Raw genomic sequence first — 27,308 nt, forward strand, 5'->3', positions numbered from 1 at the left:
AAGTCATATTGCATGGTACCCATTCCACGGGTTTCAACTACCCAGGTTTAAGGTATTCTTCCTTCAGCTAAAACATGCATGTGGAACCTAGAGTATGATCAACCATGTGATCGGGAGACGTGTTCAAATATGTCTCAGTTTTCGTACCCTGGTACTCGGGTGCAACATTCCAGACGCTTTACTAGCACTCTCCCCACTTGGAGAGTCAGTCCCTTTAACCTCCTGTTTGGCCCAGTTTGCAATTTCTGTGGAAGATGAACAGGAATAGCGAGAACCAATGAGAGGCTAGCTGGAGGTGTCTGGATGGGCAAATTTAACTCTCATTTCCCACCAGGAAGAGGAATTAACCAAAGGCTCAGCGTGCCGTGCCAGAACCAGATTAGGGCCTGAAGACATCCTGCGGTGTTGCGGCCAGGTCACAAGAAAGCGAGTTGAAGAAAGGAGCTCAGGGGCACTGTAATTCACAAACCTGCAGAGTTATAAATGACAGCTATCGTCCAAAAATAGACTGAAGTAAGGCTGCCAAGAGGATTTGAAAGCAGGGCAGAATTGCAGGAAACCGATTTCAGGAGGTAGACTGGAATTGCATTGAAAGCATAGGAAAAGAGGCAGAACGTCCACAATGATGCACTTGGCCAAAAAGGGCGTATGCGTTTTTTCCTGAATATATTCAGGAAAAAACGCATACGCCCTTTTTGGCCAACGAAGCAAACTTGCAAAGGAAATCTGCACTACAATGAAGTCTCACTTCTCCCCGGTAAAAAGGGCCATCTGAAAAAAGTGTAAAATCCAGAAAGGCAGGACAGGCCATGGAGAACTGGGAGCCTTGTTATGCTGATGGGCGGGATGTAAATTGCCAACAGACACTCAGGAGAAGTGTATGGTGTTTCCTGAAACATCTAAAAAACAAAGCAACAGAGCCTAGGGCACTTCCACTTATGGTCCTATAGCTTAGGGAAATTAAAATCAAAAAGACACAGCCACCCCAAAGTTTGGGACGCCTCCGTTTACAAGAACCTCGTTTACCGTACAAGTTCAATATCACAGAAAGTGAAAAATGGATAAAGAACTTGTGGTACTTACGTACAATGCAGTATCACTCAGCAATGAAATCTATGTCATCAGGCCCGTAGCCGCATAATGAGTGGATTCAGGTATGATGATTCTAACTGAAATAAGTCACACAGAAAAAGAAACATCATAAGATATCACTAATACACGGAATGTAAACTTGGCTACACAGGAACTGCATTCCAAAACAGAACAGGGTCTCAAATTTAGAAAACCAACTTATGCTTGCTTAAGGGGAAAGGTGAGTTGGGGTGCTGCATAAAACCAGAGATTGAAATGAGCACAGTTGAAGTTCCTTAAGCCAAATATGGAATAGACAAGAGCTACTCCTTGCTCAACGAAATGGACTCAAAACCCCATATTAAACGCCTAAGAATGTACCTGACTAGTAAGTATCTTAAAACCTATGTATTGCTAGGTCTCCAAAAGAGAATCAAGCGTGTGTACAGGGGCATAAACGCAGCAGTGATAGGATTGGAGAGGTTCGGTGAGCAAATGAAGACCCTTTGAAGTCATATTGCATGGTACCCATTACACGGGTCTCAACTCTCCAGGTTTAAGGTATTCTTCCTTCAGCTAAAACATGCATGTGGAACCCAGAGTATGATCAACCATGTGAACGGGAGACGTGTTCAAATATGTCTCAGTTTTCCTCCCCTGGTACTCGGGTGCAACATTCCAGACGCTTTACTAACACTCTCCCCACTTGGAGAGTCAGTCCCTTTAACCTCCTGTTTGGCCCAGTTTGCAATTTCTGCGGAAGATGAACAGGAATATCGAGAACCAATGAGAGGCTAGCTGGAGGTGTCTGGACGGGCAAATTTAACTCTCATTTCCCACCAGGAAGAGGAATTAACCAAAGGCTCAGCATGCCGTGCCGGAACCAGATTATGGCCTGAAGCCATCCTGCGGTGTTGCGGCCAGGTCACAAGAAAGCGAGTTGAAGAAAGGAGCTCAGGGGCACTGCAATTCACAAACCAGCAGAGTTATAAATGACAGCTATCGTCCAAAAATAGACTGAAGTAAGGCTGCCAAGAGGACTTGAAAGTGGGGTAGAATTGCAGGAAACCGATTGGCACAATGAGGCCATCCTGCGGTGTTGCGGCCAGCTCAAAAGAAAGCGAGTTGAAGAAAGGAGCTCAGGGGCACTGTAATTCACAAACCTGCAGAGTTATAAATGACAGCTATCGTCCAAAAATATACTGAAGTAAGGCTGCCAAGAGGACTTGAAAGTGGAGCAGAATTGCAGGAAACCGATTTCAGGAGGTAGACTGGAATTGCATTGAAAGCATAGGAAAAGAGGCAGAAAGTCCACAATGATGCACTTGGCCAAAAAGGACGTATGCATTTTTTCCTGAATATATTCAGGAAAAAACGCATACGCCCTTTTTGGCCAACCAAGCAAGCTTGCAAAGGAAATCTGCACTACAATGAAGTCTCACTTCCCCCCGGTCAAAAGGGCCATCTGAAAAAAGTGTAAAATCCAGAAAGGCAACAGGCCATTGAGAACTGGGAGCCTTGTTATGCTGATGGGCGGGATGTAAATTGCCAACAGACACTTGGGAGAAATGTATGGTGTTTCCTGAAACATCTAAAAAACAGAGCAACAGAGCCTAGGGCACTTCCACTTATGGACCTATAGCTTAGGGAAATTAAAATGAAAAAGACACAGCCACCCCAACGTTTGGAACGGCTCTGTTTACAAGAACCTCGTTTACAGTACAAGTTCAACATCGCAGAAAGTGAAAAATGGATAAAGAAGTTGTGGTATTCACTTACAAAGCAATATCACTCAGCAATGAAATCTATGTCATCAGGCCCTTAGCAGCACAATGAGTGGATTCAGGTATGATGATTCTAAATGAAATAAGTCACACAGAAAAAGAAACATCATAAGATATCAGTAATACACGGAATGGAAACTTGGCTACACAGGAACTGAATTACAGAACAGAACAGGGTCTCAAATTTAGAAAACCAACTTATGCTTGCTTAAGGCTAAAGGTGAGTTGGGGTGCTGCATAAAACCAGAGATTGAAATGAGCACAGATAAAGTTCCTTAAGCCAAATATGGAATAGACAAGAGCTACTCCTTGCTCAACAAAATGGACTCAACACCCCATATTAAACGCCTAAGAATGTACCTGACTAGTAAGTATCTTAAAACCTATGGATTGCTATGTCTCCAAAAGAGAATCAAGCATGTGTACAGGGGCATAAACGCAGCAGTGATAGGATTGGAGAGGTTCGGTGAGCAAATGAAGACCCTTTGAAGTCATATTGCATGGTACCCATTCCACGGGTTTCAACTACCCAGGTTTTAGGTATTCTTCCTTCAGCTAAAACATGCATGTGGAACCTAGAGTATGATCAACCATGTGATCGGGAAACGTGTTCAAATATGTCTCAGTTTTCCTCCCCTGGTACTTGGGTGCAACATTCCAGACGCTTTACTAACACTCTCCCCACTTGGAGAGTCAGCGCCTTTAACCTCCTGTTTGGCACAGTTTGCAATTTCTGCGGAAGATGAACAGGAATAGCGAGAACCAATGAGAGGCTAGCTGGAGGTGTCTGGACGGGCAAATTTAACTCTCATTTCCCACCAGGAAGAGGAAATAACCAAAGGCTCAGCGTGCCGTACCGGAACCACATTAGGGCCTGAAGCCAGCCTGCGGTGTTGCGGCCAGCTCAAAAGAAAGCGAGTTGAAGAAAGGAGCTCAGGGGCACTGTAATTCACAAACCTGCAGAGTTATAAATGACAGCTATCGTCCAAAAATATACTGAAGTAAGGCTGCCAAGAGGACTTGAAAGCGGAGCAGAATTGAAGGAAACCGATTTCAGGAGGTAGACTGGAATTGCATTGAAAGCATAGGAAAAGAGGCAGAACGTCCACAATGATGCACTTGGCTAAAAAGGGCGTATGCGTTTTTTCCTGAATATATTCAGGAAAAAACGCATACGCCCTTTTTGGCCAACCAAGCAAGCTTGCAAAGGAAATCTGCACTACAATGAAGTCTCACTTCTCCCCGGTCAAAAGGGCCATCTGAAAAAAGTGTAAAATCCAGAAAGGCAGGACAGGCCATGGAGAACTGGGAGCCTTGTTATGCTGATGGGCGGGATGTAAATTGCCAACAACCACTCGGGAGAAGTGTATGGTGTTTCCTGAAACATCTAAAAAACAAAGCAACAGAACCTAGGGCACTTCCACTTATGGTCCTATAGCTTAGGGAAATTAAAATCAAAAAGACACAGCCACCCCAAAGTTTGGAACGTCTCTGTTTACAAGAACCTCGTTTACAGTACAAGTTCAATATCGCAGAAAGTGAAAAATGGATAAAGAAGTTGTGGTATTTACTTACAAAGCAATATCACTCAGCAATGAAATCTGTGTCATCAGGCCCTTAGCAGCACAATGAGTGGATTCAGGTATGATGATTCTAACTGAAATAAGTCACCCAGAAAAAGAAACATCATAAGATATCAGTAATACACGGAATGTAAACTTGGCTACACAGGAACTGAATTACAGAACAGAACAAGGTCTCAAACTTAGAAAACCAACTTATGCTTGCTTAAGGCTAAAGGTGAGTTGGGGTGCTGCATAAAACCAGAGATTGAAATGAGCACAGATAAAGTTCCTTAAGCCAAATATGGAATAGACAAGAGCTACTCCTTGCTCAACGAAATGGACTCAACACCCCATATTAAACGCCTAAGAATGTACCTGACTAGTAAGTATCTTAAAACCTATGGATTGCTATGTCTCCAAAAGAGAATCAAGCGTGTGTACAGGGGCATAAACGCAGCAGTGATAGGATTGGAGAGGTTCGGTGAGCAAATGAAGACCCTTTGAAGTCATATTGCATGGTACCCATTACACGGGTCTCAACTCTCCAGGTTTAAGGTATTCTTCCTTCAGCTAAAACATGCATGTGGAACCCAGAGTATGATCAACCGTGTGAATGGGAGACGTGTTCAAATATGTCTCAGTTTTCCTCCACTGGTACTCGTGTGCAACATTCCAGATGCTTTACTAAAACTCTCCCTACTTGGAGAGTCAGTGCCTTTAACCTCCTGTTTGCCCCAGTTTGCAATTTCTGCGGAAGATGAACAGGAATATCGAGAAACAATGAGAGACTACCTGGAGGTGTCTGAACGGGCAAATTTAACTCTCATTTCCCACCAGGAACAGGAATTAACCAAAGGCTCAGTGTGCCATGCCGGAACCACATTAGGGCCTGAAGGCATCCTGCGGTGTTGCGGCCAGCTCACAAGAAAGCGAGTTGAAGAAAGGAGCGCAGGGGCACTGTAATTCACAAACCTGCAGAGTTATAAATGACAGCTATCGTCCAAAAATAGACTGAAGTAAGGCGGCCAAGAGGACTTGAAAGAGGGGCAGAATTGCAGGAAACCGATTTCAGGAGGTAGACAGGAATTGCATTGAAAGCATAGGAAAAGAGGCAGAACGTCCACAGTGATGCACTTGGCCAAAAAGGGCGTATGCGTTTTTTCCTGAATATATTCAGGAAAAAACGCATACGCCCTTTTTGGCCAACCAAGCAAGCTTGCAAATGAAATCTGCACTACAATGAAGTCTCACTTCCCCCCGGTCAAAAGGGCCATCTGAAAAAAGTGTAAAATCCAGAAAGGCAGGACAGGACATGGAGAACTAGGAGCCTTGTTATGCTGATGGGCGGGATGTAAATTGCCAACCGCCACTCCGGAGAACTGTATGGTGTTTCCTGAAACATCTAAAAAACTAAGCAACAGAGCCTAGGGCACTTCCACTTATGGTCCTATAGCTTAGGGAAATTAAAATCAAAAAGACACAGCCACCCCAAAGTTTGGGACGCCTCTGTTTACAAGAACCTCATTTACCATACAAGTTCAATATCACAGAAAGTGAAAAATGGATAAAGAAGTTGTGGGACTCATGTACAAACAATATCACTCAGCAATGAAATCTATGTCACCAGGCCCGTAGCAGCATAATGAGTGGATTCGGGTATGGTGATTTTAACTGAAATAAGTCACACAGAAAAAGAAACATCATAAGATATCAGTAATACACGGAATGTAAACTTGGCTACACAGGAACTGAATTACAGAACAGAACAGGGTCTCAAATTTAGAAAACCAACTTATGCTTGCTTAAGGGGAAAGGTGAGTTGGGGTGCTGCATAAAACCAGAGATTGAAATGAGCACAGATAAAGTTCCTTAAGCCAAATATGGAATAGACAAGAGCTACTCCTTGCTCAACGAAATGGACTCAACACCGCATATTAAACGCCTAAGAATGTACCTGACTAGTAAGTATCTTAAAACCTATGGATTGCTATGTCTCCAAAAGAGAATCAAGCATGTGTACAGGGGCATAAACGCAGCAGTGATAGGATTGGAGAGGTTCGTGAGCAAATGAAGACCCTTTGAAATCATATTGCATGGTACCCATTCCACGGGTTTCAACTACCCAAGTTTAAGGTATTCTTCCTTCAGGTAAAACATGCATGTGGAACCGAGAGTATGATCAACCATGTGATCGGGAGACGTGTTCAAATATGTCTCAGTTTTCGTACCCTGGTACTCGGGTGCAACATTCCAGACGCTTTACTAACACTCTCCCCACTTGGAGAGTCAGTCCCTTTAACCTCCTGTTTGGCCCAGTTTGCAGTTTCTGTGGAAGATGAACAGGAATAGCGAGAACCAATGAGAGACTAGCTGGAGGTGTCTGGACGGGCAAATTTAACTCTCATTTCCCACCAGGAAGAGGAATTAACCAAAGGCTCAGCGTGCCGTGCCGGAACCAGATTAGGGCCTGAAGACATCTTGCGGTGTTGCGGCCAGGTCACAAGAAAGCGAGTTGAAGAAAGGAGCTCAGGGGCACTGTAATTCACAAACCTGCAGAGTTATAAATGACAGCTATCGTCCAAAAATATACTGAAGTAAGGCTGCCAAGAGGACTTGAAAGCGGGGCAGAATTGCAGGAAACCGATTTCAGGAGGTAGACTGGAATTGCATTGAAAGCATAGGAAAAGAGGCAGAACGTCCACAATGATGCACTTGGCCAAAAAGGGTGTATGCGTTTTTTCCTGAATATATTCAGGAAAAAACGCATACGCCCTTTTTGGCCAACCAAGCAAGCTTGCAAAGGAAATCTGCACTACAATGAAGTCTCACTTCCCCCCGGTCAAAAGGGCCATCTGAAAAAAGTGTAAAATCCAGAAAGGCAGGACAGGCCATGGAGAACTGGGAGCCTTGTTATGCTGATGGGCGGGATGTAAATTGCCAACAGACACTTGGGAGAAGTGTATGGTGTTTCCTGAAACATCTAAAAAACAAAGCAACAGAGCCTAAGGCACTTCCACTTATGGTCCTATAGCTTAGTGAAATTAAAATCAAAAAGACACAGCCACCCCAAAGTTTGGGACGCCTCTGTTTACAAGAAACTCGTTTACAGTACAAGTTCAACATCGCAGAAAGTGAAAAATGGATAAAGAAGTTGTGGTATTTACTTACAAAGCAATATCACTCAGCAATGAAATCTGTGTCATCAGGCCCTTAGCAGCACAATGAGTGGATTCAGGTATGATGATTCTAACTGAAATAAGTCACACAGAAAAAGAAACATCATAAGATATCAGTAATACACGGAATGTAAACTTGGCTACACAGGAACTGAATTACAGAACAGAACAGTGTCTCAAATTTAGAAAACCAACTTATGCTTGCTTAAGGGGAAAGGTGAGCTGGGGTGCTGCATGAAACCAGAGATTGAAATGAGCACAGATAAAGTTCCTTAAGCCAAATATGGAATAGACAAGAGCTACTCCTTGCTCAACGAAATGGACTCAAAACCGCATATTAAACCCCTAAGAATGTACCTGACTAGTAAGTATCTTAAAACCTATGGATTGCTATGTCTCTGAAAGAGAATCAAGCATGTGTACAGGGGCATAAATGCAGCAGTGATAGGATTGGAGAGGTTCGTGAGCAAATGAAGACCCTTTGAAGTCATATTGCATGGTACCCATTCCACGGGTTTCAACTACCCAGGTGTAAGGTATTGTTCCTTCAGCTAAAACATGCATGTGGAACCTAGAGTATGATCAACCATGTGATTGGGAGACGTGTTCAAATATGTCTCAGTTTTCGTACCCTGGTACTCGGGTGCAACATTCCAGACGCTTTACTAACACTCTCCCCACTTGGAGAGTCAGTCCCTTTAACCTCCTGTTTGGCCCAGTTTGCAATTTCTGCGGAAGATGAACAGGAATAGCGAGAACCAATGAGAGACTAGCTGGAGGTGTCTGGACGGGCAAATTTAACTCTCATTTCCCACCAGGAAGAGGAATTAACCAAAGGCTCAGCGTGCCGTGCCGGAACCAGATTAGGGCCTGAAGCCATCCTGCGGTGTTGCGGCCAGGTCACAAGAAAGCGAGTTGAAGAAAGGAGCTCAGGGGCACTGTAATTCACAAACCTGCAGAGTTATAAATGACAGCTATCGTCCAAAAATAGACTGAAGTAAGGCTGCCAAGAGGACTTGAAAGCGGGGCAGAATTGCAGGATTCCGATTTCAGGAGGTAGACTGGATTTGCATTGAAAGCGTAGGAAAAGAGGCAGAACGTCCACAATGATGCACTTTGCCAAAAGGGCATATGCGTTTTTCCCTGAATATATTCAGGCAAAAACGCATATGCCCTTTTTGGCCACCAAGCAAGCTTGCAAAGGAAATCTGCACTACAATGAAGTCTCACTTCCCCCCGGTCAAAAGGGCCATCAGAATAAAGTGTAAAATCCAGACAGGCAGGACAGGCCATGGAGAACTGGGAGCCTTCTTATGCTGATGGGCGGGATGTAAATTGCCAACAGCCACTCTGGAGAAGTGTATGGTGTTTCCTGAAACATCTAAAAAACAAAGCAACAGAGCCTAGGGCACTTCCACTTATGGTCCTATAGCTTAGGGAAATTAATATCAAAAAGACACAGCAACCCCAAAATTTGGGACGGCTCTTTTTACAGGAATCTCTTCTATGGCACAAGTTAAATATCCCAGAGAGCAAATAATGGATAAAGAAGTTGCGGTACTTCTGTACAACAGAATACCACTCAGCAATGAAATCTATGTCACCAGGCCCGTACCAGCATAATGAGTGGATTGAGGCACGATGATTCTAAGTGAAATAAGTCACACAGAAAAAGAAACATCATAAGGTATCACTAATACACGGAATGTGAACTTGGCTACACATGAACTGAATTACAAAACAGAACAGGGTCTCAAGTTTAGAAAACCAACTTATGCCTGCTTAAGGGGGAAGGTGAGTTGGGGTGCTGCATAAAAGCAGAGTTTGAAATTAGCACAGATACCGTTCCATAAGCCAAATATGTAATAGACAAGAGCTACCCCTTGCTCAACGAAATGGATTCAACAATGAGGTATCACCTCACACCTGGTAGAATAGGCATCATTGAAAATCTACAAACAAAAAATGCTGGAAAGGGTGTGGAGAAAAGGAACCCTCTTCCACTATTGTTGGGAATATAAATTGATACAGTCATTATGGAGAACAATATGGAATTTCTTAAGAAACTAACAATAGAATTACCATATGATACAGCAATCCCAGTACTGGACATATACCCAGACAAAACCATAAATCAAAAAGAGTCATTCACCGCAATGTTCATTGCATCACTATTTACAATATCGAGGTAACGGAAGCAACCTAAATGCCCACAGACAGACGAATGCATAAAGCTGTGGTACATATATAAAATGGAATATTACTCAGCCATGAAAAGGAATGAAATTGGGTCATTTGTAGAGACGTCGATGGATCTAGAGACTGTCATACAGAGTGAAGTAAGTCAGAAAGAGAAAAACAAATCTTGTATATTCATGCATATATGTGGAACCTAGAAAAACTGTACAGATTAACCATTTTGCAAGGCATAAATAGAGCAACAGATGTAGACAACAAACGTATGGACAACAAGGGGGGAAAGCTGTTGGGGGGGTGGTGGTGGGAGGAGTTGAGAGACTGGGATTGGCATGTATACATTTATATGTATAAAATAGATAACCAATAAGAACCTGCTGTATAAAAATATAAAATAAAATTCAAAATTAAAAAGAAATAAAATTTAAAAAATAAAACAGAAAAAACAATTATTCTCTTCACATACATGTATTTATATGAATAAATTATTTCCATGCTTATATCTGTAAATACAAAAAAGAGGAATAAAACCTACCTTGAACCAAAAACGAAAAAGAGAAAAAAAACACAGAACCCACCAGTTCCACAGAGGAAAACCGTATCAGGGCACTTGCTCCAGTTGTAAATAATTCTGAAGTTGGTCAGTGGTGGGGAATCGTCTCCCATTCAGCCAGCAGCCCCCACGCAACAAGCGTCCTCATTGCAAAGCTGGGGCACCGTGCCGAGGCATCTGTAAGTAAACGTGAGCTGAGCCCCAGGCCAGTTGCTGCTGAACTATTCCCACCCGTCCCAGGTAAAACACCTGAATATATACAAGGACTTGAAAGCCTAGAGGAAGGGCCATAGAGCCACACGAGTGACAGCATGCCGGCCGACTTGGTGCCTGCAGGCCAGCCAGGATGGTCCTGGCCCTGGGTGCTCTTCTGGAAGATTTCCATTTCCCTGCCTGAGATACCCGTCCTGTCCCTGCCCCCACTGCTTTTTTCCTTCCTCACCTCTGCCCAGGGAGAAATTCCAGCAGCAGGTATGGGTGACACATCCTCTTCTTTAGCAGGTTGCAGCATGGCAACTGCTGCAGAAAGTCCAGCAGAGCCCCACTCACACTGGGCCACCCACAAAGCTGTGGCCTCTCACTCCCTCCCACCAGCCCAGCCCCGAGACTGCTGACAGGGCAGAGAAAATGGCGTCAGGCACTGCAGGGGCTCTTGCTGCCTGGAGTGGTATTTATATTGATCTCAACCCAGGCACACCTGGGGAGGGCTGGCCGGCACGGTAAGGCTGCCCAGCTCAGCCAATCATCACCCCTCAGGGGCTCACAGTTGCAGAAAATGGAACTTGCTGAACCGGCCAGGTCCAAGGAACAGGTGTGGGCTCCTGAGAGTCAGGATAGACAAGGGGCTGCAGCTTTGGCTTGTTTTCTAATCATTTTATCTGGCCCATGAGTGGGAGACAACTTCAAGAAAACCCTCTCCTAATGAGAGGAACCCAGGAGTCAGGGAGAGGAGGGGTGGGTGGTGGTTGGAGACAGAGGCCTGGTGCCCCGGGTGCAGTGGAAGTCTCTGGAAGACCAGGTGGAAGGAGGCCACACAGAGTGATGCCCAGGGTCACAGACCTGTCGCAGCTGCTGTTTGTTAGTTCAAGTCCTGCTCTGAGGTGCTCTGTGTCAGCTCTGAGCAACAGGTGAGCTGGGGGTGCTCTGCAATGAGGGCTATGTGCACAGTTCCTGTGTGCCCAGCCCTGCCACGGTACCTGCAAGGGTAGCTCTGTATCCTGGGAGGGGCCTGACCACGAGAGCCCCATGGGCTGGGGTGGGGGTGGGGTACCTGCCCAGGTGAGCTCCATATTCTGGGATTGGTCTGACCACGAGAGCCCCATGGGCTGCTGGGGACCTGGTAAAGGATGTCAGGACAGTCAGTGAAGCCACCGAGGATATACCTCCAGTTGCTCCTAATTCCTACACCCTGCTGGTCATTCTACCAACCACCAGGACATGGTATTCTGTATTAGTCTTCAATGATGCCTTCTTTTGCATTCCATTAGTCCCAGAGTCACAAGAAATTTTGGCTTGTGAGTGGCAGGACTCAACATACAACTAAAACAATACTTCCGGGCCGTCTTGCCCCAAGGGTGCAAAAATTCCCACACCATCTTTGGGGACAGCTTAGCTAAAGACCTAAAAGTTCTACCTCTGGAAAAGGAAATCCTCCTTCAGTACGCAGACGACATTCTGATCGCCAGCCCTGCTAAGGAGGCCTCTGAACTACCAAGCCAATAAAGGATAGAAGTTGTCCAAGAAAAAGCTCAAATATCACAGACTGCGGTGACCTGCCTGGGCTTCATTCTCACAGAAGGTCGGAGAAGCCCATCCCAGGAAAGGGAAGAAACCATTTTCAGCCTTACCCCTTTCTAAAACTAGAAGACAGCTTAGGGGTTCCTGGGGAGGCCAGGGTTTGCTGCTTCTGGATCCCTAACTATAGTCTACTAGCTGGGTCTCTATATGAAACAATGAAAGGAAAAGATGATGATCCTTTTGAATAGAATCCAGAAGTGACCTTTCAAGAATGGAAAGAGCAGTCAATTCAGACCCTTGCCATGGAACTCCCTAATTTAGCTAAACCCTTTGACCTTTACATTCCCGGTGAAAGGTGAATCGCCATTGGAGAATTAGTGCAAAAACTGGGACCACTTGAAATGGAACAATGCAAGAATGCCATCCAGGTAGGATAAACTACGGTCACCAAGGGGCTTGGCCCACTGCCACATCTGGCCAAGATACTGGCGGTATCTAAAAACCTGGAAATCAGCAGCCCAAAAGGCCACCTCCCTCCTAAGGGAAAAGGACCCCACGTGGTGATCCTAACCACCAACCATGCTCTGAAGTTGCAGGGTTCGCTCCGTGGGCACACCAACCTCGAGTGAGGAGGCCCTCCAACTCCAACATCCAGAGAGATAACCAGGGGCAACAGGGCACCATGACGACTCGTGTGAACATCACTTGACCTGGAGTTTCTCTCATAAAACAACAAGAGTGTGTCCCAAAAGAGTAGACTACTGCTTGCAGGACTTACTGCACCCAGAGGGGAGCTAATAATCTTGGCGGGGGAACCGTATATCACACTGTCACCATAGAAAAGCCTACAGACACTGTGCTGATGGTGGCCAATAAGACCGGCTGGACTCCTGTTTACTTCAAAAGGCTGTTGACTCAGTGGCCATCATGGTCCTTGATCACCACTGACCCTGGACTGTCTGGGAGTGGAGCGGGCAGGGCTCTGACACCTGGTGCTGTTTGTACATTAATTCAGGGGCCTAATTGAAGAAAGCGCAGACTACTGGTCAGAGCATCTAGGCTGGCAGAAACGGTCAGCCTAAGGTGGCCAAACAAATGTGGGGCGGGGTGAAACCGGCCCCCACAGCGTCTCTGCACATCTCTTTCCTGGACCCTTAAAGGTCATTAGAATCTATAACACTTCCAATGCTGGTGCTCAGGTGGACGAGCAGGGAGGCAGGGGTCCTGGGGACAATCAACGTCACCTGGAGGCTGCTGGGGAGAAGCTCTGACCCTCGCCCCCGGGTATGAGGGCTCCCAACTCAGCACTCAGCAGTTACAGAAGAAGGGTCTGCACCCTCAGCACTCCAAGAATGAGGAACGGGACAAAAGGCAGAGGAGGGGTTTGTCCCCAGCAAAGCCCATTAAAAATCCCTGGGAGATAAAAATAGAATCTGGGCAATAAAGTCAAGTCTAACCTTTTTTATCCTTTGTGCTTTGTCTAATTTCATGTGCTCCTAGGGTCCCGCATGCAGAGGTTCCACACCCGGCACTTCAGACCAGATTTCCTAGTGCAGAATGGCTGGGTCGACACCTCAGCTCCTGGGGCCCAGTGCAGACTCCGCGATATAGAGCCTGAGCTGCAGCCAAGCCCGCCCTCGAGAGCTCCGCCCCCTCCCTCCCACTGACTCTGACAGGATCTCTACACAGCAGCCCAGCCCACAGCCCACGGGGTAGTGCATGCTCTCACCTCTCCATTCTCTGATCAAAATATAAAGTTTCCTTTGCTTGTGAACCAAACTCAGTCTCGATCTGTTGGCCCCAATGACACTGGGCAGGGGGACACTTGTTGGGGTCCACTCTGGAGGATCAGTAACAGAAATTGAGACTATTGTAACCTCAATGAACAGATGTGTGAGCCAAACTGTAGTTAACATAGAACAGTGTATAAGGCTCCGGTAAAATAAGATGTTTCTAACACTTCCATTTGATATTTCCATCACTTTATTATAAGCAAGTTCAGTGAAAAGGTTTGTCTTATTTGTCAGGTCAATATTAGAGAAACGAAGTGATTTCTTTCCAAGGATGTACATCTAATAATCTTGGTTAAACCTTCAATCTTGTTTTAAATGCTTTTCCATTGAAAATGATACCTCTCTTTCAGCTCCCCCATTTCTGAGAAGTATAAAATCTTATAATTTATTATTACCAAAGGGGAAAGGTGGGAGGAGGGATAAATTAACAGTTTGGGATTAACACATACACACTGCTATGTATAAAATAGATCATCAACAAGGAACTACTGTATAGCACAGGGAACTACACTCAACATTTTGCAATAACCTATAAGGGGAAATAATCTGAAAAAGAATAGATATTTTTATTGACATCATCTATCATTGACAGTTAAAGTGTAACCTAAGGGAAGCTGGTGGTGAGTGCTTCTGACCCTGAAGACTTCAATCATCTAAAGTTTGGACTCTGCCTACTTCCCAAGGCCCTTAATGAACATATGTGTAACCGTAGCTTAAAAAATTCCCCAGTTTGGGTTTCGGGGAGACACTGATTTTGAAAAAGCCCTGGTGTTCTCCTTACATGAATGGGACTCTTCCTACTGCTAAAACATGTCTGTCACACCCAGAGGATGGTATACCGTCTGATCGGGAAGAGTTTGGAAAAGGCATCTCATCTCCTCATCTCCTGGTGCTCGGGTTCACCCCTCCAGCGTCTTTACTAACAGTCTCCCCACTTGGAGATGTCAGCACTGTCAACATCCTGTTGCGTACAGTTTGGAATTTGTCCAGAGGATGAAGCGGAAGGATGAGGAACAATGAGAGACAAGTCCTAGGTGTTCAGACAGGCACATGTCACTCTAATTTCCAATCAGGAAGACGAATTGACCAAAGGCTAGGGTTGCCCATGGAAACAGTATAGGGCTTGAGGAAATCCTGCTGCTTTGTGGCCAGTTCCCATAAACACAAGTTGAACAATGGAACTCAGGGGCAGTAAAATTCACGAAACTGCAGAGTTGAAAATATCCATCACTGAAAAATGTCTTGAGGAAAGTCAGAGAAAAGGACTTGTAAGCAAGGGAGAATGGCAGGAAAGGGATTTGAGGAGGTAGAAAGGACTCGCCATTAAGCACAAGAAAAGGAGCTGAACATTGCCAACATTGCAGTTGGCCAAAAAGGGTGTATGCGTTTTTTTCTGTATATATTCAAGAAAAGGGCATACACTTTTTTAGCCAACCAAACAGGTGGGCACTGGAAGTCAATACTACAAAAGATATCACTTCGCATCAGTCAGAAGAGCCATCCTCATAAAGCGTAAACAACAGAAATGCAGGACAGGACAACGAGAAGAGGGAGCCCTGTGAGACTTATAGTGGAAATGTATATTGCCAACGGCCATTCTGGAGAAGTGTATTGTGTTTACTAAAGCATCTAAAAAATGAGCTACAGAGCATAGGGCACTTGCACTCATGGGCGTATATCTTGGGAAAAACAAAAATCGAGAGGACACAGGCACCCCAATGTTTACCCCCTCTCTGTTTAAAAGATCCTCGACTAGGATATAACTTAAATGTCTCTGGAGGGAAAAAATGGATAGAGATGTGGTACTTAGGTAGAGTGGAATATTATTCAGCCTGGAAATCAATGAAATATGGCCAGTTGTAACAACTCCGGAGGAGTTACGTATGATCATTCTAAGTGACAGAATTCAAAAAGAAAAAGACACATATCATAAGATATCACTTAAAGGTGGAATCCAAAATGGCTACACATGAAATAAATTACAAAACAAAAACATAGTCAAATATGTAGAAAACACGCATAAGGCTGCTAAACGGGAAAGGTGGGGAGGGGTGAGGCATCATCCAGGAGGTTGAAATTAGCAAAGATACCATTCCAAATACCAAACTGATAATCAACAAGGCCTACACGGTAGCTAAAAGAACTGCACTCAGCACACTCAAGTCACCGGAAAAGAATATATACGACTGGTAAGAATCTGAAAAAGAATTTATTGATGTCTCTCTGTACGTGAATCAAGTGGATGTACAGCAGCAAGAAACAGAGCTCTGAAAATCAGCTGTAACCAATATAGTAATAAATTGAAAAAAATAAATGACAGAGAGACAGAGAAAACCTCTTACAACTTTTCCTCAGGGATGGTGATGCAACATGGATTGAACACATCTAGACCCACAGCAGGATGAGACATAAGGCTGGAAACTGCGCTAAGAGAAATGTGAGGTTGGGTGAGGAAATGCACACCCTTTAAAGTAATACTACCTGGTGCCCATTCAATGGGTCCCAAATCTGCAGGTTCAAGGGATCTTCCTACAGCTAAAACATGCATGGAAAACCCAGAGGACTGTACACCATGTGATCGGGAGATGTGTCTAAAATGCACCTCATTTATCCTCTCCTGGTGCTCCTGTTCACCATTCCAGCCACGTTACTTAGAATCTCCCCACTTGGAGAATCAGCACATTTCAACTTCTATTTCACACATTTTGCAAATTGTGAGGAGGATGAACGGGAAGAGGGGGAACCAATGAGAGAAGAGTTGTAGGGGGTTGGACGGGCACATATCAATCTAATTTCCCATTAAGAATAAGAATTGAAAAAAGGCTCAGCCTGCCTCGCCGGAGCCAAAATAGGGCCTGAAGCAATCCTGCGGGTTTGAGGCCAGCTCACAAAAGAGCAACTTAAAAAATGGAGCTCAGGGTCACTGCAATTCACAAACCTGCAGAGTTATAAATGAAAACTAACGTCCAAAAATATGTTGAGGTAAGGCAAAGAAGAGGATCTGAATGCAAGACAGAATTGCAAGAAACAGATTTCAAGAGATAGATTGGACTCATCTTTAAAGCACATGAAAAGCGGCAGAATTTCGACAATGATGCAGTTGGCCCAAAAGGGCATATGCGTTTTTCCTGATTATATCCAGGAAAAAACGCATACGCACTTTATGGGAAGGAAGCCCATTTGGGCAAGCAAGCAATGCAAATGTGCACAACAAAGAAGTCTCATTTCCCACCGGTCAAAAGAGCCATCCTAAAAAATTGTAAAAACCAGAAATGCAGGACAGGCCATGGAGAACAGGGAGCCTTTATACGCTGATGGGCAGTGTGTGAACTGCCGAGAGCCACTCTGGAGAAGTGTATGGTGGTTCCTAAATCATCTAAAAAACAGAGCTACAGAGCATAGGACACTTCCAATCATGGGAGTATATCTAGGGAAGTCTAAAAATCAACAAGAAACAAGCACACCACAGTTTAGGGCTACTCTGTTTACAAGAACCTCAACTTCAGTACACCTTAAATATCCCAGGAAAGAGAACAATGGATAAAGAAGATGTGGTACTTATGTACAACGGAATATCTCTTCACCATGAAATCAATGTAATAAGGCTAGTAGAAGGATAAAGAGTGGATTTAGGTCCGATAATACTACTTGAAATAAGTCAAACAGAAAAAGAAACATATCATAAGATATCACCTATAGAGGGAGGGTAAATATGGCTGCACAAGAAATGAATTACAGAACAGAACAGTGTCTCACATTTAGAAAACACACTTATGTCAGCTTAAGGGGAAAGGAGAGGTGGGGTGATGCATAAAACCAGAGTTTGAAATTAGCACAGATACCGTTCAATAAACCAAATAGGTATTAGACAAGATCTACACCTTGCTCAATGAACTGGCCTCAACACACCCTATACACCACAGAGAAATATATCTGAGTAATAAGAGTCTTAAAACCCATGTATTGATATATCTCCATAAGGGAATCAAGTGTGTGCAGAGCAGCACAAACACAGCAGTGAAAATGAGCTAAACCCCATTATAGAAATAAATTTTAAAAACAAAACGCAGAAACAATGAAAGAGAGAAAAATTCTTACAAAATTCGCTCAGGGGCTGTGATGCAACCTGGATTGACCACATATAAACCCACAGCTGGATAAGACATAAGGCTGGACACTTGGGGCTGACAGGATTGGTGAGCTTTGGTGAGCAACTGCCGAAAGTTTAATGCAATACTTCATGCTGCTCATTCCAAGGGTCCCAACACTCCAGGTTGAAGGGAATCTTCCTACAGCTAAACCATGCTTGGGAAACCCAGCGACTGGTATACCATATGATCGGGAAAGGTTTCTAAAACGCACCTCATTTTTCCTCTCCTGGGGCTCCGGATCGACATTCCAGCCGCTTTACTAAAAACATCCCCACAAGGAGAGTCAATGCCTTTAAGATCTGGTATCGCACAGTCTGCAGTTAGTGCGGAGGATGAATGGGAATAGGGGGAACCAGCGAGAAACTAGCTGTAGCGGTTTCAATGGGCACATGTCACTCTAATTTCACATCAGTAAGAAGAATTAACCAAAGGCACAGCAAGGTGCCCCAGAAGAATAGGGCCTGAAGGAATCGTGTGGTTATGAGGCAAAATCACAAAAATAAGAGCTGAAAAATGGAGCTAAGGGACACTGCAATTCAAAAACCTGCAGAGTTATAAAGGCCAACTACTTTCAAAAAATATACTGAGGTAAGGCTATGAAGAGTCAATGAAAGCAAGGCAGAATTGCAGGAAACCGATTTGAGGAGGTAGACTGGAATTGCATTGAAAACATATGAAGAAAGTCAGAACCTCGACAATGATGCACTTGGCCAAAAAAGGCATATGCGTTTTTTCCTGAATATATTCAGGAAAAAACGCATATGCCCTTTTTGGCCAACCAAGCAAGCTTGCAAAGGAAATCTGCACTACAATGAAGTCTCACTTCCCCCCGGTCAAAAGGGCCATCTGAAAAAAGTGTAAAATCCAGAAAGGCAGGACAGGCCATGGAGAACTGGGAGCCTTGTTATGCTGATGGGCGGGATGTAAATTGCCAACAACCACTCGGGAGAAGTGTATGGTGTTTCCTGAAACATCTAAAAAACAAAGCAACAGAACCTAGGGCACTTCCACTTATGGTCCTATAGCTTAGGGAAATTAAAATCAAAAAGACACAGCCACCCCAAAGTTTGGAACGGCTCTGTTTACAAGAACCTCGTTTACAGTACAAGTTCAACATCGCAGAAAGTGAAAAATGGATAAAGAAGTTGTGGTATTTACTTACAAAGCAATATCACTCAGCAATGAAATCTGTGTCATCAGGCCCTTAGCAGCACAATGAGTGGATTCAGGTATGATGATTCTAACTGAAATAAGTCACACAGAAAAAGAAACATCATAAGATATCAGTAATACACGGAATGTAAACTTGGCTACACAGGAACTGAATTACAGAACAGAACAGGGTCTCAAATTTAGAAAACCAACTTATGCTTGCTTAAGGGTAAAGGTGAGTTGGGGTGCTGCATAAAACCAGAGATTGAAATGAGCACAGATAAAGTTCCTTTAGTCAAATATGGAATAGACAAGAGCTACTCCTTGCTCAACGAAATGGACTCAACACCCCATATTAAACGCCTAAGAATGTACCTGACTAATAAGTATCTTAAAACCTATGGATTGCTATGTCTCCGAAAGAGAATCAAGCATGTGTACAGGGGCATAAACGCAGCAGTGATAGGATTGGAGAGGTTCGGTGAGCAAATGAAGACCCTTTGAAGTCATATTGCATGGTACCCATTCCACGGGTTTCAACTACCCAGGTTTAAGGTATTCTTCCTTCAGCTAAAACATGCATGTGGAACCTAGAGTATGATCAACCATGTGATCGGGAGACGTGTTCAAATATGTCTCAGTTTTCCTCCCCTGGTACTCGGGTGCAACATTCCAGACGCTTTACTAACACTCTCCCCACTTGGAGAGTCAGTCCCTTTAACCTCCTGTTGGCCCAGTTTGCAATTTCTGCGGAAGATGAACAGGAATAGCAAGAACCAATGAGAGGCTAGCTGGAGGTGTCTGGACGGGCAAATTTAACTCTCATTTCCCACCAGGAAGAGGAATTAACCAAAGGCTCAGCATGCCGTGCCGGAACCAGATTAGGGCCTGAAGCCATCCTGCGGTGTTGCGGCCAGGTCACAAGAAAGCGAGTTGAAGACAGGAGCTCAGGGGCACTGTAATTCACAAACCTGCAGAGTTATAAATGACAGCTATCGTCCAAAAATAGACTGAAGTAAGGCTGCCAAGAGGACTTGAAAGCGGGGCAGAATTGCAGGAAACCGATTTCAGGAGGTAGACTGGAATTGCATTGAAAGCATAGGAAAAGAGGCAGAACGTCCACAATGATGCACTTGGCCAAAAAGGGCGTATGCGTTTTTTCCTGAATATATTCAGGAAAAAACGCATACGCCCTTTTTGGCCAACCAAGCAAGCTTGCAAAGGAAATCTGCACTACAATGAAGTCTCACTTCCCCCCGGTCAAAAGGGCCATCTGAAAAAAGTGTAAAATCCAGAAAGGCAGGACAGGCCATGGAGAACTGGGAGCCTTGTTATGCTGATGGGCGGGATGTAAATTGCCAACAACCACTTGGGAGAAGTGTATGGTGTTTCCTGAAACATCTAAAAAACAAAGCAACAGAGCCTAGGGCACTTCCACTTATGGTCCTATAGCTTAGGGAAATTAAAATCAAAAAGACACAGCCACCCCAAAGTTTGGGACGCCTCCGTTTACAAGAACCTCGTTTACGGTACAAGTTCAATATCACAGAAAGTGAAAAATGGATAAAGAACTTGTGGTACTTACGTACAATGCAGTATCAGTCAGCAATGAAATCTATGTCATCAGGCCCGTAGCAGCATAATGAGTGGATTCAGGTACGATGATTCTAACTGAAATAAGTAACACAGAAAAAGAAACATCATAAGATATCACTAATACACGGAATGTAAACTTGGCTACACAGGAACTGCATTCCAAAACAGAACAGGGTCTCAAATTTAGAAAACCAACTTATGCTTGCTTCAGGGGAAAGGTGAGTTGGGTTGCTGCATAAAACCAGAGATTGAAATGAGCACAGATAAAGTTCCTTAAGCCAAATATGGAATAGACAAGAGCTACTCCTTGCTCAACGAAATGGACTCAACACCCCATATTAAACGCCTAAGAATGTACCTGACTAGTAAGTATCTTAAAACCTATGGATTCCTATGTCTCCAAAAGAGAATCAAGCGTGTGTACAGGGGCATAAACGCAGCAGTGATAGGATTGGAGAGGTTCGGTGAGCAAATGAAGACCCTTTGAAGTCATATTGCATGGTACCCATTCCACGGGTCTCAACTCTCCAGGTTTAAGGTATTCTTCCTTCAGCTAAAACATGCATGTGGAACCCAGAGTATGATCAACCATGTGAACGGGAGTCGTGTTCAAATATGTCTCAGTTTTCGTACCCTGGTACTCGGGTGCAACATTCCAGACGCTTTACTAACACTCTCCCGACATGGAGAGTCAGTGCCTTTAACCTCCTGTTTGGCCCAGTTTGCAATTTCTGCGGAAGATGAACAGGAATAGCGAGAACCAATGAGAGACTAGCTGGAGGTGTCTGAACGGGCAAATTTAACTCTTATTTCCCACCAGGAAGAGGAATTAACCAAAGGCTCAGCATGCCGGGCCGGAACCAGATTAGGGCCTGAAGCCATCCTGCGGTGTTGCGGCCAGGTCACAAGAAAGCGAGTTGAAGAAAGGAGCTCAGGGGCACTGTAATTCACAAACCTGCAGAGTTATAAATGACAGCTATCGTCCAAAAATAGACTGAAGTAAGGCTGCCAAGAGGACTTGAAAGTGGGACAGAATTGCAGGAAACCGATTTCAGGAGGTAGACTGGAATTGCACTGAAAGCATAGGAAAAGAGGCAGAATGTCCACAATGATGCACTTGGCTAAAAAGGGCGTATGCGTTTTTTCCTGAATATATTCAGGAAAAAACGCATACGCCCTTTTTGGCCAACCAAGCAAGCTTGCAAAGGAAATCTGCACTACAATGAAGTCTCACTTCCCCCCGGTCAAAAGGGCCATCTGAAAAAAGTGTAAAATCCAGAAAGGCAGGACAGGCCATTGAGAACTGGGAGCCTTGTTATGCTGATGGGCGGGATGTAAATTGCCAACAGACACTCGGGAGAAGTGTATGGTGTTTCCTGAAACATCTAAAAAACAAAGCAACAGAGCCTAGGGCACTTCCACTTATGGTCCTATAGCTTAGGGAAATTAAAATCAAAAAGACACAGCCACCCCAAAGTTTGGAACGGCTCTGTTTACAAGAACCCCGTTTACAGTACAAGTTCAACATCGCAGAAAGTGAAAAATGGATAAAGAACTTGTGGTACTTACGTACAATGCAGTATCAGTCAGCAATGAAATCTATGTCATCAGGCCCGTAGCAGCATAATGAGTGGATTCAGGTACGATGATTCTAACTGAAATAAGTCACACAGAAAAAGAAACATCATAAGATATCACTAATACACGGAATGTAAACTTGGCTACACAGGAACTGCATTCCAAAACAGAACAGGGTCTCAAATTTAGAAAACCAACTTATGCTTGCTTAAGGGGAAAGGTGAGTTGGGGTGCTGCATAAAACCAGAGATTGAAATGAGCACAGATAAAGTTCCTTAAGCCAAATATGGAATAGACAAGAGCTACTCCTTGCTCAACGAAATGGACTCAACACCGCATATTAAACGCCTAAGAATGTACCTGACTAGTAAGTATCTTAAAACCTATGGATTCCTATGTCTCCAAAAGAGAATCAAGCGTGTGTACAGGGGCATAAACGCAGCAGTGATAGGATTGGAGAGGTTCGGTGAGCAAATGAAGACCCTTTGAAGTCATATTGCATGGTACCCATTCCACGGGTCTCAACTCTCCAGGTTTAAGGTATTCTTCCTTCAGCTAAAACATGCATGTGGAACCCAGAGTATGATCAACCATGTGAACGGGAGTCGTGTTCAAATATGTCTCAGTTTTCGTACCCTGGTACTCGGGTGCAACATTCCAGACGCTTTACTAACACTCTCCCGACATGGAGAGTCAGTGCCTTTAACCTCCTGTTTGGCCCAGTTTGCAATTTCTGCGGAAGATGAACAGGAATAGCGAGAACCAATGAGAGACTAGCTGGAGGTGTCTGAACGGGCAAATTTAACTCTCATTTCCCACCAGGAAGAGGAATTAACCAAAGGCTCAGCATGCCGGGCCGGAACCAGATTAGGGCCTGAAGCCATCCTGCGGTGTTGCGGCCAGGTCACAAGAAAGCGAGTTGAAGAAAGGAGCTCAGGGGCACTGTAATTCACAAACCTGCAGAGTTATAAATGACAGCTATCGTCCAAAAATAGACTGAAGTAAGGCTGCCAAGAGGACTTGAAAGTGGGGCAGAATTGCAGGAAACCGATTTCAGGAGGTAGACTGGAATTGCATTGAAAGCATAGGAAAAGAGGCAGAATGTCCACAATGATGCACTTGGCTAAAAAGGGCGTATGCGTTTTTTCCTGAATATATTCAGGAAAAAACGCATACGCCCTTTTTGGCCAACCAAGCAAGCTTGCAAAGGAAATCTGCACTACAATGAAGTCTCACTTCCCCCCGGTCAAAAGGGCCATCTGAAAAAAGTGTAAAATCCAGAAAGGCAGGACAGGCCATTGAGAACTGGGAGCCTTGTTATGCTGATGGGCGGGATGTAAATTGCCAACAGACACTCGGGAGAAGTGTATGGTGTTTCCTGAAACATCTAAAAAACAAAGCAACAGAGCCTAGGGCACTTCCACTTATGGTCCTATAGCTTAGGGAAATTAAAATCAAAAAGACACAGCCACCCCAAAGTTTGGAACGGCTCTGTTTACAAGAACCCCGTTTACAGTACAAGTTCAACATCGCAGAAAGTGAAAAATGGATAAAGAACTTGTGGTACTTACGTACAATGCAGTATCAGTCAGCAATGAAATCTATGTCATCAGGCCCGTAGCAGCATAATGAGTGGATTCAGGTACGATGATTCTAACTGAAATAAGTCACACAGAAAAAGAAACATCATAAGATATCACTAATACACGGAATGTAAACTTGGCTACACAGGAACTGCATTCCAAAACAGAACAGGGTCTCAAATTTAGAAAACCAACTTATGCTTGCTTAAGGGGAAAGGTGAGTTGGGGTGCTGCATAAAACCAGAGATTGAAATGAGCACAGATAAAGTTCCTTAAGCCAAATATGGAATAGACAAGAGCTACTCCTTGCTCAACGAAATGGACTCAACACCGCATATTAAACGCCTAAGAATGTACCTGACTAGTAAGTATCCTAAAACCTATGGATTCCTATGTCTCCAAAAGAGAATCAAGCGTGTGTACAGGGGCATAAACGCAGCAGTGATAGGATTGGAGAGGTTCGGTGAGCAAATGAAGACCCTTTGAAGTCATACTGCATGGTACCCATTCCACGGGTCTCAACTCTCCAGGTTTAAGGTATTCTTCCTTCAGCTAAAACATGCATGTGGAACCCAGAGTATGATCAACCATGTGAACGGGAGTCGTGTTCAAATATGTCTCAGTTTTCGTACCCTGGTACTCGGGTGCAACATTCCAGACGCTTTACTAACACTCTCCCGACATGGAGAGTCAGTGCCTTTAACCTCCTGTTTGGCCCAGTTTGCAATTTCTGCGGAAGATGAACAGGAATAGCGAGAACCAATGAGAGACTAGCTGGAGGTGTCTGAACGGGCAAATTTAACTCTCATTTCCCACCAGGAAGAGGAATTAACCAAAGGCTCAGCATGCCGGGCCGGAACCAGATTAGGGCCTGAAGCCATCCTGCGGTGTTGCGGCCAGGTCACAAGAAAGCGAGTTGAAGAAAGGAGCTCAGGGGCACTGTAATTCACAAACCTGCAGAGTTATAAATGACAGCTATCGTCCAAAAATAGACTGAAGTAAGGCTGCCAAGAGGACTTGAAAGTGGGGCAGAATTGCAGGAAACCGATTTCAGGAGGTAGACTGGAATTGCATTGAAAGCATAGGAAAAGAGGCAGAATGTCCACAATGATGCACTTGGCTAAAAAGGGCGTATGCGTTTTTTCCTGAATATATTCAGGAAAAAACGCATACGCCCTTTTTGGCCAACCAAGCAAGCTTGCAAAGGAAATCTGCACTACAATGAAGTCTCACTTCCCCCCGGTCAAAAGGGCCATCTGAAAAAAGTGTAAAATCCAGAAAGGCAGGACAGGCCATTGAGAACTGGGAGCCTTGTTATGCTGATGGGCGGGATGTAAATTGCCAACAGACACTCGGGAGAAGTGTATGGTGTTTCCTGAAACATCTAAAAAACAAAGCAACAGAGCCTAGGGCACTTCCACTTATGGTCCTATAGCTTAGGGAAATTAAAATCAAAAAGACACAGCCACCCCAAAGTTTGGAACGGCTCTGTTTACAAGAACCCCGTTTACAGTACAAGTTCAACATCGCAGAAAGTGAAAAATGGATAAAGAACTTGTGGTACTTACGTACAATGCAGTATCAGTCAGCAATGAAATCTATGTCATCAGGCCCGTAGCAGCATAATGAGTGGATTCAGGTACGATGATTCTAACTGAAATAAGTCACACAGAAAAAGAAACATCATAAGATATCACTAATACACGGAATGTAAACTTGGCTACACAGGAACTGCATTCCAAAACAGAACAGGGTCTCAAATTTAGAAAACCAACTTATGCTTGCTTAAGGGGAAAGGTGAGTTGGGGTGCTGCATAAAACCAGAGATTGAAATGAGCACAGATAAAGTTCCTTAAGCCAAATATGGAATAGACAAGAGCTACTCCTTGCTCAACGAAATGGACTCAACACCGCATATTAAACGCCTAAGAATGTACCTGACTAGTAAGTATCCTAAAACCTATGGATTCCTATGTCTCCAAAAGAGAATCAAGCGTGTGTACAGGGGCATAAACGCAGCAGTGATAGGATTGGAGAGGTTCGGTGAGCAAATGAAGACCCTTTGAAGTCATACTGCATGGTACCCATTCCACGGGTCTCAACTCTCCAGGTTTAAGGTATTCTTCCTTCAGCTAAAACATGCATGTGGAACCCAGAGTATGATCAACCATGTGAACGGGAGTCGTGTTCAAATATGTCTCAGTTTTCGTACCCTGGTACTCGGGTGCAACATTCCAGACGCTTTACTAACACTCTCCCGACATGGAGAGTCAGTGCCTTTAACCTCCTGTTTGGCCCAGTTTGCAATTTCTGCGGAAGATGAACAGGAATAGCGAGAACCAATGAGAGACTAGCTGGAGGTGTCTGAACGGGCAAATTTAACTCTCATTTCCCACCAGGAAGAGGAATTAACCAAAGGCTCAGCATGCCGGGCCGGAACCAGATTAGGGCCTGAAGCCATCCTGCGGTGTTGCGGCCAGGTCACAAGAAAGCGAGTTGAAGAAAGGAGCTCAGGGGCACTGTAATTCACAAACCTGCAGAGTTATAAATGACAGCTATCGTCCAAAAATAGACTGAAGTAAGGCTGCCAAGAGGACTTGAAAGTGGGGCAGAATTGCAGGAAACCGATTTCAGGAGGTAGACTGGAATTGCATTGAAAGCATAGGAAAAGAGGCAGAATGTCCACAATGATGCACTTGGCTAAAAAGGGCGTATGCGTTTTTTCCTGAATATATTCAGGAAAAAACGCATAAGCCCTTTTTGGCCAACCAAGCAAGCTTGCAAAGGAAATCTGCACTACAATGAAGTCTCACTTCCCCCCAGTCAAAAGGGCCATCTGAAAAAAGTGTAAAATCCAGAAAGGCAGGACAGGCCATTGAGAACTGGGAGCCTTGTTATGCTGATGGGCGGGATGTAAATTGCCAACAGACACTCGGGAGAAGTGTATGGTGTTTCCTGAAACATCTAAAAAACAAAGCAACAGAGCCTAGGGCACTTCCACTTATGGTCCTATAGCTTAGGGAAATTAAAATCAAAAAGACACAGCCACCCCAAAGTTTGGAACGGCTCTGTTTACAAGAACCCCGTTTACAGTACAAGTTCAACATCGCAGAAAGTGAAAAATGGATAAAGAACTTGTGGTACTTACGTACAATGCAGTATCAGTCAGCAATGAAATCTATGTCATCAGGCCCGTAGCAGCATAATGAGTGGATTCAGGTACGATGATTCTAACTGAAATAAGTCACACAGAAAAAGAAACATCATAAGATATCACTAATACACGGAATGTAAACTTGGCTACACAGGAACTGCATTCCAAAACAGAACAGGGTCTCAAATTTAGAAAACCAACTTATGCTTGCTTAAGGGG

At 44.3% G+C, this 27,308-nt stretch overlaps 1 long non-coding RNA gene across 2 annotated transcripts in view; it reads right to left on the reverse strand.

Annotated features, from left to right (window-relative positions):
* The window catches only part of LOC307181164, a 245,610-nt gene that overhangs the window by 80,137 nt on the left and 138,165 nt on the right, over positions 1 to 27,308 (reverse strand). For both annotated transcript variants that reach the window (XR_013826053.1, XR_013826054.1), the window contains exon 2: positions 2,851 to 2,928. This is a non-coding gene — a long non-coding RNA (uncharacterized lncRNA). The remainder of the gene's footprint in view (positions 1 to 2,850; positions 2,929 to 27,308) is intronic.

This window comes from Stenella coeruleoalba (assembly GCF_951394435.1).
Source record: "Stenella coeruleoalba genome assembly, contig: scaffold_319, whole genome shotgun sequence".
NCBI lineage: Eukaryota > Metazoa > Chordata > Mammalia > Artiodactyla > Delphinidae > Stenella > Stenella coeruleoalba.